A 17,241-nucleotide genomic window follows, 5' to 3' on the forward strand; every position below is an offset into this window, starting at 1 on the left:
GCTTATAATACTCTCTTCTCTGCTGTGCTTCCCAGGGTGGAAGGTGCTTCCTCCACAGACATGGGGGGTGGAGGGCGGTGTTGCTCTCTGTCCACCACCAGAGCCATCAGGGAACATATTCTAATGGTCATAACTTTACCTGGGTCCTTCAACTTCCCAACTCACAGCCACAAAGGGTTCCTGTGCAGGAAGGACACGGGAAACATCTATAAAAAGTCACCCAAATGTGTGACGGATCTCCTATGCCCTGTTTTGACCAGGCTGCCACCTGGAGTGTGTTTCTTCGGTTTTCAGCAGTTCCACTCTGACTTACCTGGTGTGGTTATCATTTGTATAACCTCCTCGGGGCTTACTGTTCATCTCATGCCAATCAATTCTTTGGTCTTACCCTAAAAGGAAAGGTTAGGGCCTTATCTATTCAAATATTTCTTCTGCCCCTTTCCGCTCTCTTGTTTTGCAATTCCGTTTACTCGGGGGGCTGGACGGCTTGGGGTTCTCTTGCCGCTCAGTGAGGCTTCATTAATTTTTTAAAAAACAAATTCTTCAACGAACTCTTTAATTTTTTAAAAAATAAATGCTTGGGGTTTATGTTTAATAGCTTCCAATTCTTGCAAAAATTTATAATTTGTAGGTTTTGTAAATTATTTTAGGAGCCTTGTGGAAAGAATTTTAATCTTTGTATATAGCCATGTGACCTTTACCACAAATTCAAGATTACCATCCTGCAGAGGCGTCTCATCCCGCTTTCCAAGGGCCAGTCCCCGTGAAGCCAATGTACTCCAGTCCCCATGAAGCCAATGTACTCCCTTCAACGTATTTTTTTTTCTTTTAAGGAAAGAGAAGAAGCATTTCTTCTCTACACAAAGGAAACTACTTGATTGACTTCTCATTCCTTTCCTTCCCCCTCAGGGACTCACTCTCTTTCGTTCCTGCCCTTACTTTTCTGTCATGCTCGCCACCATGATTCCTTATGTCCTTCAGTATCCTGAAGGTCCAGTTGCTTTCAGAAAACCATTTTTTGATTAGTGAAATCAAAATGCTTCTTTAAAGATCGGATTTATTTATTTGTCAGAGAGGGAGCACCAGCAGGGGGGAATGGCAGGAAGAGGGAGAAGCAGGTGCCCCACTGAGGAAAGACCGGATGTGGGACTGGATCCCAGAGTTCTGGGATCTTAACTTGAGCCAAAGGCGGATACTTAACCGAATAAGCCACCCAGGCACCTCTGAAATCAAAATGTTTCTTCTCTTCTTGGGTACTTTCCCAGGTGAAATGATTAAACAAACTAATGAGTATCACTTTGAAAAAACAAAATTATTTCCCACCCCACCCCCCCATCTGTACATGTTTTGTGTGTATACATTAGCAAGCACAGTTCTCTTGTAAATCATTTCAGTCTTTATCTAGAATCGGGGCCACTAGAAAAAATGAAATCTGTTTGAATTGTCTGTGTGTGTCCAAGTATAGTTTTGCAGATGATGGATTTAAACATGAATATGAGGAGACAAAGAGTAAGAATACTGACCTGGTTACACTACGCTAACTCTGCCAAAGGAACTCACAGGCTTTTCCTTTTGTTTTTCAAGCTGGCTTTTTTGTTTGTTTTTTGTTTTTTGGTTTTTGGATTTTTTTTTTTTTTTTTTGCTGGGACAAGGTTTTGGCTGTGTGATAGGAATATCTTCTAATCATTCCCATCAGTTAAAAATGAAAACCCATATAATATCATATTTATATATTAGAGCTTAAAAATATATAAAATATAATGCATAAAAACCTGAGTTTTTTTTTTTTTTTTAAGATTTTATTCATTTATTTGACAGACAAAGATCATGAGTAGGCAGAGAGGCAGGCTGGGGGGGGGGGGGAAGCAGGCTCCCTGATGAGCAGAGAGCCCAACACACTGCAGGGCTCCATACCAGGACTCTGGGATCTGCCTTGATCTGAAGGCAGAGGTTTTAACCCACTGAGCCACCAAGGCACCCCAAAACCTGAGTTTTTATTGCCATATTTTTTTCAGATAGATTTTAGATGTGGGTTTACACTGGAGCACAGGACATATTCTTTTAAGGTGTTTCCTTGCCTTTTTAGCTTACCACTCTAAAACACATGGGTATCTCTAAGGTATTGTTGAGTCTGATTATTTAGATTTTCATTGCCTATTTTTTTCTTAGTGTTTGCCTCTTTTTTGAAAGAATTTATGTTATCATTCAGTGTATTCACTACGTAAATCATCTTTTGTCTATGAAAGTGTCATTTGGAAATGAAAATTGAATTTAAAACGTTAAGTGCTAAAAGCTTACAGTGGTCAAGTTTATAATTAACAGCACTTTGTATTATATGCCAAAAAATCTGTTTTCCATTTTATTTAAATATTCCTTTCTTGTTTATGTCCTGGATTCTTCTTGTCAGATAGTCATAATTAAAATAATTGATTCTGTGAAAAGATCCAGCAGTGTAATGCTTAACAGTCCATATCAAAAAGGTCAGACAGCAATTACTGTAATTTTGCATAAAATGAAATAAAAAAGCTGCCCCTTTTCACTCCAAGTTAAAAATGTTAGGGTAATCAGAATTCTCACGAGGCTTTTTCAATCAATACATGCTTCAGTGAATGATTGCAGCCCCAAAATCGAAAGAACATTCTATTCAGGCCTACAATTATGGTCACACAGAATATAAGTCTTTTTAGAAAGACTTTTTTTTCTGCTTGAAAAGATTGATTTTGGCCGTCCATAACCCTCATGTTTTCTCTGACACTGTATTTTGTATGTTTCCGGCGCTTAGTTCCTTTTATGAATGTTTTCATTCACTGGACTGACTCCTTCCCAAAATGCTTGTGACTCTTTGTAACAAGGATACCTTTTCTATTTGGACATTCTGGGCTTTAACAACAAGACTTGACAATTTTAGAGGAGTGTAATACTGTAACCTTGAGGGTTCCTTTAAAGTCAACATATGGAAAATATCATTCACATTAAATCAGTTTTTTGAGTCTGCTAAAATGCAATTAATATTTTCCCAATAAATTTCATTTTTTTCTTTTAGAGCCAACTCATATAAGCTAAGTTAGAAAAATATACTTAAAAAGTAATATTTAGGTGAAGGATGAGAACTTAAAGAAACACTTAGTATATATGAATAAGCAAGATTAGCAGAGGGCATTTTGTTAGATGCTTAAGGCACAAGACCTGCCTCTCCTACTCATCCAAATTCTCTTGTTAGAAATGATAAAACAGAAATTAAGTTGGAATAAGATATTTATTTAATCTAAAAATCTATTTATTTAATCTATAAAAATGTATTTAATCTATTTAATCTGTGTGAGAATGTATAGAGTATAAAGATACAGAATAAGAAGAAATTTATTTAAGGTATGACAAAATAGTTTATTGTATTCCCCCTGCTAACATTTGCTTTTCAAAATTCAATTTCACTTGGGTCTTGAACAGCAAGGTGTAAACTAGTAGAGAACCACATTGTATATGGGGAAAAAATGCATTAATTTGCTAAAATTGTGGATTTGTGCAGAATCATTTCAGATGGGTCAGGCAGCGGGGATGGGTATTGTGGGGAGAGTCACCCTCCACAGAAAGCAGAGTGTCTACAGGATTTGTTCCTTGCAGAGGCCATAAGGGAGAATCTTCCTTGCCTCCTCCAGCTTCTGGTGGTTGCCTATAACCCTTGGCATTTCTGGCTTAGAGTTGTATCACTCTAGTCCCTGCCTGTGCTACCCCCGTGTACACTGTGTATCTACATCTCTTCTCCTCTTCATACAAAGAGAGCAGTTTTATTGGATCTGGGCCCCAGGCTAATCCAGTATAAACTGACTCTGAAGCCAGGTCCAGTTCGGGGAAAGGGGTCCTCCACACCAACAAACAGTTCTTAGACAACAGCATTTTTTTTTTTTTTAGATTTATTTATTTGAGCAAAAGAGCGAGAACACACACGTGCGTACATGTGCGAGTTGGGGGAGGGAACAGAGGGAGAGAGAGAATCTCAAGCTGGCTTCCCACCGATTGCAGAGCCCAATACGGGGCTTGTTCCCAGGACCCTGAGATCATGACTTGAGCCAAAATCAAGAGTCAGATGCTTAACCGACTGAGCCACCCGATTGATTCTGATACTGTCTACCTGGAGATACCATCAGATTCCACAGGTTTAGGGTTCAGTCCTACAGGACTCTCCTGAGCCCCCACTTCAGATGCCAGTCACAGGTCCAGGTTGTTACTTGTCCTTCTTACCCACTGACCCCACCCCTTTTCTTGAGTGCAGATGCCAGGTGCGGTTGTTACCCATATTTCTGCTCAGCTGACTGTCCATCTCAGGTTCCCACAACCCCCTATTTGGTTCAAGTACTTTGCTAGAGTGGCTCCCAGGACTCAGAGAAACAGTTTACTTATGAGATCAGTAGTTTATTATAAAAAGGATATAACTCAGGAGCAGCCAGATGAGGGAGATACATAGATAGATATGTAGGAAGAGGGTGAAGAGTGTCCATGTCCTCCCTAAGTGCATGGCTCTCCCCATAGATCCATATGTTTGCCATCTCAAAAGTTCCCCAGGTTCCATCCTTCTGAGTTTTTGTGAAGGCTTCATTATATGTAAACATGACAATGTCCTCCAGCCCCAGAGATCTAGGGATGGGACTGGAGTTCCAACCCTCTAATCACGTGGTTGGCAACCAGCCCTGATCCCTAGGGGATTCCCCAAGGGCATTTTATTCACCTAACAAGACACTTGTATCTCTCTCAACACTTGGGAAATTTCAAGCATTTGGGAAACTGTGAGCCAGGAACCATGGATGAAAATAAAATATATGTTTCCTATAAATCACAGTGTCATAAATAGGATCTCATCTTACCTTGATTACATCTGCAAAGGCTCTATTTCCAAATGTCACATTCGCAGGCTCCAAGTGGACATGGGATTTCGGACACACTATTCAATCCTGTACACTATAAATAAAAAACTGTAAGTATAGTTATCATCTGCTTTCACCTTGCAAGTAGATGCTTTGAAGAGCTCAAGGCCACTCAAAGCTCTGCACTCCCAGCACCAAACCACTCACCCGGACACACTCAAACACACATAAACCATCGTCACTCTGATTTCAGTGCAAAATGTTCTGCTATGGGTAGAGCACATCAAAATAGCATGTTTGACATTTCTGAAGCATAGAAAAGAAATAGAGGGTATGTAGTTCGGCTGACCGCATGTGGCTCTGACGGCCACGGGGCATATTCTCCTTTTCCCTCTTTCAATTGATTTTGATGTGACAAAATTCAGAGAACCAACTCCGCAATGAGCCCTTGGAGAACTGTTCCCTGAGTCTGGTCCCTGGACTGTGAGCATAGCCTGGGACATTAGTAAGAATGCAAATTCTCATGCCCAGAAATCTGCATTTTAATATGCCCTCTAGGAATTGTGATGGGTATTAAGGTTTGAGAACTACTACTCTAGAAAGAACTAGCTTTTCCTCTACTTTTGAGCTTTTGTTAAAAGAGAAAGAGAAGTCTTTGGCGTCTCACCTTGTCCAATTATAGTCAGTGTGGTCACAAAACGGAAATGAATTTGTCCTTGAGGCTTAACCAGTAGTGCTCAAGTTCATGTTCCTGCTTTGTCCCTTCTACTTACCTACTGCAACCCTCTACCCCCATAGATTGGGTGTCACTTTAGGAAGTAGTTGCTTTGTGAGATTACAAAGGACTCTATATATTCAATCTAACACACTTATTTTCAGTTTCTACCTCATACTGCAGATACTTAGGTACACATTTTATCTCTTTGGTGGATAAAAACTCTTTTGGGACAGGGTAACATACTGTTATGCATCCCTCCACTCGACACTTTTTTTGGGGGGGTAGATGTTGAATTAAATATATAGTTTTAGAAAAAATAATTTCGCTAAAGCAATTCTTATGCCCCAGATTGTTAATCATATTGACATTTCATAGTATTTATCTGTACATTTCAAAGCTAATGCCTTTCATTGGAAACAGAATAGAATTATCTACTAAAACCATTTCTATAGTGAGGAAAAAAATTGTTTAGAGCAACATGAATCAAAATGTCCTTTTGAATATAAAGTACCGTGACAGTAATAATTGAAGTTCCTAGCAGCAATGTAGCCATAATGAGCTCCTGCCACAGCTGTCATATACTTACTTATTAAGCACAGAAGAGATGTTTGCTGCTCTGGATAAAAGGAACTAGAATCCTTGATCATTTGCTTAACTCCACTTAAGATAAAGTCTTTTGAAAAGAAGCTTCCATTAAGGAGAATTTCTTAAAACCATTTAATAGGTCCCTACCTTCTATTTAATGTTTAAGATGCCAAATGAGCGTGACTTTTCTTTAGGAACTTCTACTATTAAGTCATTTCTACAGAAAATAATATTCCTTCTTTAAATTGCAAAAAAGATAGAGCCGTCTTAAACCATCATGTAACTTAAAATAGTTCTTCATTCCCTTAAATTAAAATATATTAGTACATACACATTTCTAATGTCATAGTGTTAGGGAAACTGGACAGCAACATGAAGAAAGAAACTGGACCATTTCCTTACTCCACACACAAAAATAAATTCAAAATAGATGAAAGACCTTCATGTGAGATAAGAAACCATCAAAATCCTAGAGAACACAGGCAGCAACCTCTGTGACCTCAGCCATAGCACAGCTTTTTCCTAGACATGACTTTGGAAACAAGGGAAACTAGGCAACAAAGAGCTATTTGGACTTGATCAAGATAAAAAAGCTTCTGCACAGTGAAGGAAATAATCAACACAACTAAGAGGCAACCCACAGAATGTGTGAAGATATTTGCAAATGACACATCTGATAAAGGATTAGTATCTAAAATCTATAAAGATCTTATCAAACTCAACACCCCCAAAATAAACAATCCAGTTGAAGAAATGAGGAGAAGTCACAAACAGACATTTTTCCGAAGAAGACATTCGGATGGCTAACAGACACATGAAAAGATGCTCATTATATTTTTGTTTATCTAAATTCATCCTTTAAAAATATCAATTCTTTTAAAAGCGAGGTATGATTTTTGTTTAGATCTTAGCGGTTTTGGAATTTATTTAGACTATAACATCCACGAAGGGAGAATATAAAATTATGTTGCATTTATCATTGATTACCAGGCTAGAATATTGGTGTTTAATAAGTATTTGAAAAGCTGAATGAATTAATGTCACTATGAAGGTGAATTTCAATTTGAAATAACCCACCCAGGAATAATAGAGTCTAGGAATATGCAGTGAGGGACAGCGTATCACATGGTCTTAGAACTTGACTGAGTCTGAATATCAAATACCAACTGTGTGGGAAGTTAGCCAGTATTGTACAGAGTGTCCCTAAGTAGGTGGGTATGGTTTAAGTTATGTCAATATTTTATTCTAAATCTAGTCACTTTTGAGTTGATAATTTGAGAATTATCATAACATTGTAGAATTTTAAAGACCCATTATAAACAGTAACAGGCAATGTCAGTATATGATGATAGAAAAAAAAATGCCGCTGCTTCCTAGAGACTAATTTTTATCCTAAAAGCAGAGTAAGCAATTTAGGATGATAATTCATGCATAATTTACAGTTAGGTAGAGTTTCCTCACTATTAGAATTCATCCAGTTCTTCAGGTTATCAGTGTCAAAAGCAGGTATAAAGTACTTTATCTGCCGCTGAACTGAAGATAATCATCTTAAAGAAATGAAAACAACTTCTTAGCATAAAAAGATGCTTATCCTCTGATATGTCTACTAAGTATAGGTTCAGCCAGAATTAAGAACACCCAGATTAAAAATAGCTCATGCATACAAATTCGCCTGTTTGCCTCTCTTTTCTTTGCCTCAACCAGGCTGACATTTCCCTCATCTTGCCCTTCGGACTGATCTACCATGCAGGCTAATCCGCGAGAGCTAACCCTCCTGAATGGGTAGTGCAGACAGTTCTCTGAACTAATATTTACTTACTACTTCTTTTCTTTATTTTCAGATTATCTGTTATCTCTCATTCCCCCTCCCTTGAATTTTTTTGTAATTAAATGTAAACATCTCGACTGCATTTGTAATGAAGAATATTTCATTGTAAAATAAATTAGATCAGCCAATCAGCTTGTCCATTGAAGGCCCAATAATAGTCCTATGGAATGGCTCATTTAATGGAGACCTGTATCCTTTTAACCACCAAATATATTCTACATTTAGAATCATAATGTTGTCAAGCCAAAAGAGGACATATTCATGATATGAATAGGCTTTGGAATTAGATAAGTTTGTGTTTGAATTCCAGCTTTTCCAGTTAAGTATATTAGGCAAGTTTTCTGAATTATGTAAACCTTGAGTTTCTCATATATGAAATGTGATTAATGTTATCAACTTTTAAAAATTGAGTTAGAAAAATTACATGGAATTTTTTTTACACAATTAATATTACTTATTTTATGCAAACTAATTCAAATCATGAACAATAAAAACATGTTATCAAAAAGAACAAATTAATTTTTCCCTAATTAATTTAGCAAAAAATAGTTATTCAGTTCCCCTCTACATGTCAAACAATAATTATCCAATTTGTCTAAAACTTACCTCTAGCTTTTAGGATGTACAATATATTCTCACTCAAAATTTACTTGTGTCACAAGATAGTTTCTTCTAATTTCTATTTTCTCAATATTTAAATTTAGTCTTTAAAGAAACATTGAATAACACTGTGAAATCATATTAACCTAATGAATAAATTAAATCATTTTGCCATGCAAACTATTATGTGAATTCCTTAAATCAATATATTAATATTTAATTATGTGGCATTAAGAAATAATTAACAGGAGAATTGCAGTGAATACATTGTAGAGAAAGGTGATTTTTAGGTCTTAAATATGGTTTCCTCATATTCTTGCCCTTCAGGCTGTAGAAATGACCATTCAGATTCTCAAAGTGTGGATTGAACTCATACATCTCATTTTTTTCTTCCCAGAAACCAATGAAAGCTATTTTTTATTTTCTTCTTATTTTTGCTCTTTTAAGAGATGAATTTACCGGGGTGCCTGGGTGGTTCAGTGGGTTGCTGCCTTCGGCTCGGGTCATGATCTCAGGGTCCTGGGATCGAGTCCCGCATCGGGCTCTCTGCTCATCAAGGAGCCTGCTTCCCTCTCTCTCTCTCTCTGCCTGCCTCTCCATCTACTTGTGATTTCTCTCTGTCAAATAAATAAATAAAATCTTAAAAAAAAAATGAGATGAATTTACCAAGGCAGAGAAGTCAGAGAGGAAAAAGCAGCAACAGAGTTTCGGGAATAGGTAAGCGATGGATAACTGGTAAATCACTTAGCTCAATCCCAAACATACAGTGAAGAAAGATGGAACACCAAGAATCAAATGTATTTTCCTGGCAAAAACTTAAGAAAATCACGAGAATTGGCGGCAACTATGACCTTTATGAAAAGGAGGTAAGGAGGCACAGCTCAAATAAGGAGGAAGCGAAAATCCTTTAGGACGAGTTAGATCCCACATACCTTTCCTTGCTATCCCAAACTTCTGGGAGATGGCTGGCTCAGCCTCACTCGGAAATCTGGAGGTTTGTTCTTGGGAGGCGATGAAGGAGGTTTCTGAACTGGCGGATATCAATCAAAATGGAGATATGGGAGCCAAACCAAAAGCAGCGAGACAAGGAACCATCATCTTTTAGTCCTGAGCTCCCCATCACTCTGCCCAAGTCACTTCCAGAATGCCTGCCTCAGAAGCAGGTTTCCTGTCTCACAGTGGAGATTCCCCAAGTCAGGTCTGAGATGGCTTTTTGACATCCCAGTAGAAACTGAACGTTTGAGTCTGGAGATCAGAGATAGGTCCAGAAAGGATATACACATTTAAGAGTCATTTGTTCGCAGGAACCAGAAAAGGAAACTGAGGCAAACTGTTCAGAAAATGTGATTTGTTGCATACTTCAGTAAAAGAAAATATTGGAAAGGAACACTGGGGGCTGATCTTTGGGTTTCAAGATATGGAGATGAGAGATAGGAAGGAATTTGGAAACAGTGAAGGAAAAGAATTTTTTGAGAACTTCTTCTGTGAAGGGGAATGGGGCGATAATATGATTATTGTAAAGGGAGGAGGAGACCGAGATGATCGTTTTTGTATGGGGGAGACATCAGATGTGTGTTAGGTTAAGAAAAAGATATTTAAAGGTGGAGAAAGGGATGGTGATTACTAAAAATTGTCCTTGCTAATATGAGGAAAAACCCCAGAATACATATGTGGAGGGGTTAGTTTTTACAGGGTACTTACAATTCATTAGCAGTAATAAGAGAAAAACAAATACATGTGTACCAACCCTGGGTGTAATTTAGACACTGGGAACTTGTGACATATTCTTCAATTCTTCTACTACTCCATGTAAGCACTATTTGAGGAAGATTTTGGTAGTTGGGATTGGAATTTCTTTAAAGTTAATGGTAATAAATGGGTATAAATTACCCATTTTATAGAAATTTTATAGAAATGACTGGTTAAGGATGACCAAGACCAAATAACTTACATGACAGGATTAGGAAACGTCATGTTTCAATATATTGAAATAAACAAGAATTAAAACTACTAGAGATATTCAGTGATCAAGGAGATAAGATTTCAAGCAAGAAGTGGTTGTCTCCTGATACAAGCTTGTATCAGGATTTTAAGAAGAGCAAGAGAATGTGCTAGAAGAAGTAACATGGAATGAGGAAGCCACATTTTCACGGTCAAGCCAAGGGGTATGAGGAATGGTGGAGAAAAACACATAAAAGCTTGAAAAGGCTACTGAGAAAGCAGCAAGCTCAGGGAAATTCATCTTGCAATTAGAGCAAGAAGGTAGGGAGCATTCTGAGAAACTTCATGATAAAAAGACTGTTTGATTTCTCAATAGCTGCTCAGACTTACGCATTATATAATAATCTTAATATTTGGAGAAAACAAAATGTTAACCATTTCAAGGAAAATAAAATTTTGGATTATCAATGTATATGTTATAAATAGAGAACATGAATTCAAAAATATGTTGAAGCAGAGGTTACTGATATTTATAATATATGTTGATATATATTGATATATAATGTTGATATATATCTATATAATACACATGATACATCATATATGATATATGATACATTACATATGCCTCTCATTTTACATATATATATATATCTAATACATCACAGATCTTCCAAATTTTTATGCACACTTTCATCTGATGTGGCAAAATATCTACTTACTCAATCAGTTACTTACCGACTAGAAAATTTTACATTTTTAATGAGGTCCATAGTCTCCCATCCTTTAATTTAAAAAGTCTACTCTGAGGCAGTTCTGATCTGATTATTCTAAGTTTAATCACTCCCTTCTCTACTATTCCACGTTATGTTTAAAATTTGTTGTGAGGTGATTCAAAGTGCAAGAGCCTGCAGCTATGTTTAAATGAGAGCAGTATTTATGTAGGGAAAGAACTTTCTTCCATTCCCGTTGCCAGGGTAAGTAACTGCTGTAGTCATCAAAACAGTGTTGCTTCTAATAATCAATACAATATGGTGCTTAAGAGAGTTTTCATCAGGGCTATACCTACAGAACACCCACATGTTATCACATGTGACTTTGTCTTTTAAAATATTAATCAAGACCAGAACAATCCTTGGCAATTTAACTCTTTTGGGAATGACTTCAGTTTTTGTGAAACAGCTAAACATTAATCTATGACAGAATACTATTTTCTAGATTCAAGCAAACGCTTGACAAGAAATATAATAAATACGCATAAAATACCGCTCTAAATTTGTTGGTAAGTTCTGGAACTCCCCCGCCCCCATCAAATTACCAGCATCTAATTGCCAAAAAAATTGAGAGCTTGCTTTTTCGATGATTTTATTTGCTTATCTACATGGCAGTATTTTATTTCTCTCATTTTTATGAACAAAGAGAATTATTCCAGCTCTGCTTTACCTGCTTTATACATTTAAAAAAATCAACATTAGAAAAAGAAATTAAATAAATAGGATGAGTTGAAACAAGTACATTTCAAAGAATATTTAATTAAATCTAAAATTGCCACTTTCAGGTATGTATTTTTGGAAAAGTTAATATATAAGAAGACATGCAGGTGTCTACATTGTTAAATTGTATGCTGGTAAGTTGGATAATATAGGAAATAAAAAATCACATATGAAAGAGTAACGACGTTTCTTCATCCATACCACGTTTCTGGTCCTTCTATGACCTATCCTTTATATTACTGGCAAAGTCCAAGCCTTTTCCCAGTGAGTGTGATTACACAGTTATCATTGGTCTATAAATGTCCCAGAGAAGTCTATCAAGCTTACTTCAATCCCCCTTTGCTAGAATAACATTGGTTGGGACATTACCCCAGAGAACCCCTAACAAATGTTAAGTACTTTATTGGAATTCACTACTAACACTATATCATTTGTTAACATATTTCCATGAGTATTATTATACATCTGAGTATCACTCAAACTTTGGAATTAGTTCATAAGCAGAAACTTATTCAACATCCAAAGAAAACTTAAGCAGAAACTCTAAAAAGTAACATTTTGTATAACAGATGCAATTAGACATACACCAATTTGATTAATGGAAGAAACCGTGAGCCACATCAGTTGTCTTTTTTTAAAACCTCTCCTCCATCAAATTCGCACAGGCAGCGACTCTTTAACTGGAGCCCTGATCAAGTTCAAAAGGTATCACTAAGCAGTGCTTGGATACAAAGGGATGCGGGTGGGGGTATACTTGAAATCCTGGAAAGGAATGAAATGAGGTTTGGAAACTACTAGATTAGATATTTGGGTTGGATGATGATTACCTAGAATAGAACAGACCCCATTCAAAGAGTCGTTGAAGAGAAAAAGTGTATTCCTTCAGATTGTTGTTTAAGGTAGGCCTAAGGGTCTTGACAAATAGGAGGTGCTAATGAACAAAATGCTCCTAGGGCATTTGGAAGAAATGTATTTGAAGTTAATCTGACCTGCGCAGCTGCAGACTTACGTTTGCAGTTTGCTTTCTGGTCAACCTCTCCTCCCTCAAATTCGCACAGGCAGCGACTCTTTAACTGGAGCCCTGATCAAGTTCAAAAGGTATCACTAAGCAGTGCTTGGATACAAAGAGATAATCGTCAAAGGATAAGCCACATAATCTTTTTAGGTTTATAGTAGGACCGGATAAGCCTGCCTTTAGCAAAGGAAAACACATTCACAAGAAAAAAAAAATGCAATATAGTTGTGTACTCTACATGGACTTTATACAACAATATTTAGTATTCATTAATAATACATTTAAAAATTTTCCCTAAATCAGAAGATTTTTTTTTGACCTCCAACCCTATACACTTGCATACTCAGATGGAAGGACATTTGGGATTGACTTTATTGGGCCGAGCCTTCAGCTTCATGGGCACGTTAACAATGTCAATTCTTAAATGAAGTTAGGAAACCATTGAATGGGTTTAGCTCTTGGTGTATATGAGATTGTCGTCTTCACAGTTTCTCCTTCAGCATGCAGACGCTACTGTGGAATAATTGTGCTCTGCACACCGGGACACAGCTAGACTGGAGGAACTCATTACCCCCTTGAAGTAGGTAGTCCAGCCACCTACTGCAACTATATCGCCAAAGTCTCAGATGCATCTTCCCTGCAAGTGCATTGACATCCATCTCATGGTGTCCTGCATGCATCCTCTTTTCCGACTAACAGCAGACTCGTCACTCCAGGGCTTGCTGAGACACAGATTCCTGGAACCCAGTCCGTCCCAAAGATTCAGTCAGTATGATGAGACAGGATACTTTGCATTTCTGACTTGGATTTCTAACAATCTCCAGGGTAACATCAACGCTGTCAATGCCGCGGCCACATGGGCTACATTTTCAGTGGCCCTGCTCTAGAGGATTCCTCCTGCAATTCTCCACCTGGGTTGATACATAAAAGCAGGACAGGGGTTTCTCACTGTGTGTACGGATGGTTTCCCCTCCAGCATATTGCTTTAGCTGTTTTGAACACTCAACATTCCTCATTCTCTCATCGTATTTTAAATTTTGCTCCATATTCCTTCAGCTTAATCCTCCTGGGTGGATCTGGCACATGGTTCTTTTTTTTTTTTTTTTTAATTCCTTCAGTTTTCTTTTTAATTTTTTACTTTTTTTAAATTAAAGTATATTTAACAGTATTGTATATACCACATAACGATTCCACAATTCTCCCATATCCCCCCAACCACCGCCTCTCTGGGAACCACTCGTTCTCTGTGTTTAAGAGTGTTTTGTCTCTTTTTCCTTTGTTTGTTCATTTGTTTTAGTTCTGAAATTCCACATGTAAGTGAACTCATATGGTATCGTCTTTCTCTGCATGACTTATTTCACTTAGCAAAGTTCTTGTTAATGGCTGAGGATTTTTAAGGACATTTCGAAAAAATTATTAGGCTTTGTTTCTCTAATGTGGGTAGTGAAAAGATATGCTAACACTAGTTAAATGTTTCTTAATTAACCCAACTGAAGAGTGTAGCAAATATAAAATTTGGGTTGGAGTTAGAGTTGGAATTTTTTTTTAAGTGCAAGAAAAAGAATTTCTTTTGAACATAAACTTTATGTAAAAATGATCTAAAACTACAGGGCATTAAAGAGATGGAATGGGAAAAGAATGAAATTATTTCAGAAATGTAAAACACTTTATGAAGAGAAATATGTAAGATCAATGCTTTCTGAAAAACTGAATCAATAAACAGAAAAAGCATGGAAATGAATAAATACAAGTGTGGAACACAATGGAATAAATAAGGAAATACAAGTAATAAAGAAATGAAATGTAAGTTACACAAATACAGTGTATAATATCTATTTCTATAGAGGACAATGCAAGGAAAATTCATCACGAACTAGGATGTTTACTTTGTACATTAAAAAAAAAAAAACTCATGGACACAGAGCTATATTGTTCATTCTCCAAATGAAACTGAGTTTCTAATATCCAAAAATATCTAAACTTCTAGAAAAATGATCGTGTCTTACAGATGTCTTGGTATAAAAAAATACCCAAATACCAGTCTCTAAAGCTAGGGGAAAATTGAAACTGGCCCCAGAGTTCTAACACTAGATGCTGGAAGATAATGGAAAATATTTGTGGTGTTTTAAAGGTAAATGGATATATTTAAAATTCTCTCACTGTCCAGGATACCATCAAGTTAAAAAGATCAGAATACTGTCTGTATACACGCGAGCACTAAGGAATTATAGTATTAATTACTTGAATATTTTACTTGAATCCATGGTCCAGGAAATAGTTGAGTTGAAATAAAAATTTATGAGTGAAGTAGTCATGAAAGAGCTGGCTGCTCTTTCAAATAATGTTTTTTTTTAAGTAATTGTGGCAATTACACTTACAAACTAAGGTTTCAAATCCATTAAGTTGATGGTAAGGAATATATATTTGAAAAATTATAATACTACCAGCAGGTAATACCTATAAAAATGCACTAGAGATTACAAAGTAAAGTACTTACTGAAATAACAGTATTTATTCCTATAAAAAAAGTTCCCTAAAATAACCAGAAGAAAACAGTTACATGTTGTCTCCTAGACCATATGATGTTCTTACTTAAGTAAGATACTACATAAGTAATGATCATTTTAAACTATATAAGTCAATTCAGATTTCTTAATTATAACCAGAAAAGTTCTAACCAAAAGTCATGGACATTAGGGACCGTGAAGGCTTGGTCAATAGCACCCTGTTTCTGTTTACTTTTTCTTTCCTCCAATTTTGCAGCAAGTTACCAAGCATGAACATAGTTACTCCCTTGTTTATACTCATGCCCTGTTGAAACGTGACTTTGAAGCTCTTCTAGTGGTGAGTGAAGTCGATTTCTGCCCTCTGAGTCCACTGCATGACTCTGGATAGGCCTCGCGACCTCCTCTGACAGACAGAACTCCTCAGAGGGGATACTCTGCTAGTTCCAGAACTACATTTCAAGAGGCCTTAAATACTTTGCTTATTTTCTTGAAAGCTTGCTGAGGTGCTCTGTGAACAAGACCCAGCCACGCCCACTAGAAGAGGAGATACCATGGACAGGGGGGGCAAGTTGTCCCAAAAAATGCCATTCTGGATCACCCAGCTCGTGGTGACAAGAACCTGACTTCAGACACATCTGCGAGCCCAGCTGAGGTTACTAAATCTAGCTCAGACCTAAGAGCCATCTACCAGAGCTCAGCTCAAATTTCCAACCCATAGACCTGTGAGTCTAATAAACGATTGTTATTTTAATTCACTAGATACTGAGGTGTTCACACAGCTAATTACTCCTTCAACAGCTATTTGGCCGTTGACCAGGTTTAAATTCACAGTTGTGTCTGTATCCTTCCTATAGCCATATCCATGCTATGATTATTCTTTTAAATGGAATTTTGCTGTGGGTACCTTCTTCTCAAACAATTAAATCATCTCTTTCAGTAGGCTTTCTCTATCCAATTTTTTTTCTTCTTCAAGGTAAACATACTCTGTGATGGTTTTCTATGACACCAGGTTACAGACATATATGAGGTTTTGTGTTGAAATCTGCAAGATAAAGAGAAGCAAATAAGAAGTAAGAAAAAGGGGAGGGATAGCTTGATAAGAAAATCCTCTAGTAGAGAAAGACAATACGGAAACATATAACAAGGGAGGGGACAAAAGGCCCAGGCTGCAGCAGAATGAGCTACAAGCAAGTGTAAGAGTTCAGACAGTTTGGCAGGACCAAATCATGATGGTTTTGTGCACACGGTTAATATTCTGATATTTATTCTTTAATTGTACTACATAGCAATTAGAAGATTTTTAGATACGGAATTGGCATAACCTGATTTCTATTTTGAATATATATTTGTGGTGGTTGTATACTAAATGAATTTTAAGTAGAAACATAAAAGCTTCCAGTAGTCCAGGGCAAAGGCAACAGCATTTGGTGACTTGTACACAGATTATGCCATTCGCTATAGAGTAACTTTAAGATATATATTTGGAGATTGAAAAGGCAAGGTCTGGCAGACTGGCTTTATGGGACAAGTGAAAAGAGTGAATTCAAGTGTTGATCTTAACCAAGAGGGTAAATGCCACCACTTGTTCCTTAAGAACAGGTTTGGAAACAGGAAGAAAAGTCACACAGGAGACTCAAAATAACAATTGACCATGTGCTCTATGATAAATCCAATGAGTGGCGCAGTCCTTCGGGG

Source organism: Mustela lutreola, chromosome 11, assembly GCF_030435805.1.
Source record: "Mustela lutreola isolate mMusLut2 chromosome 11, mMusLut2.pri, whole genome shotgun sequence".
Lineage (NCBI taxonomy): Eukaryota > Metazoa > Chordata > Mammalia > Carnivora > Mustelidae > Mustela > Mustela lutreola.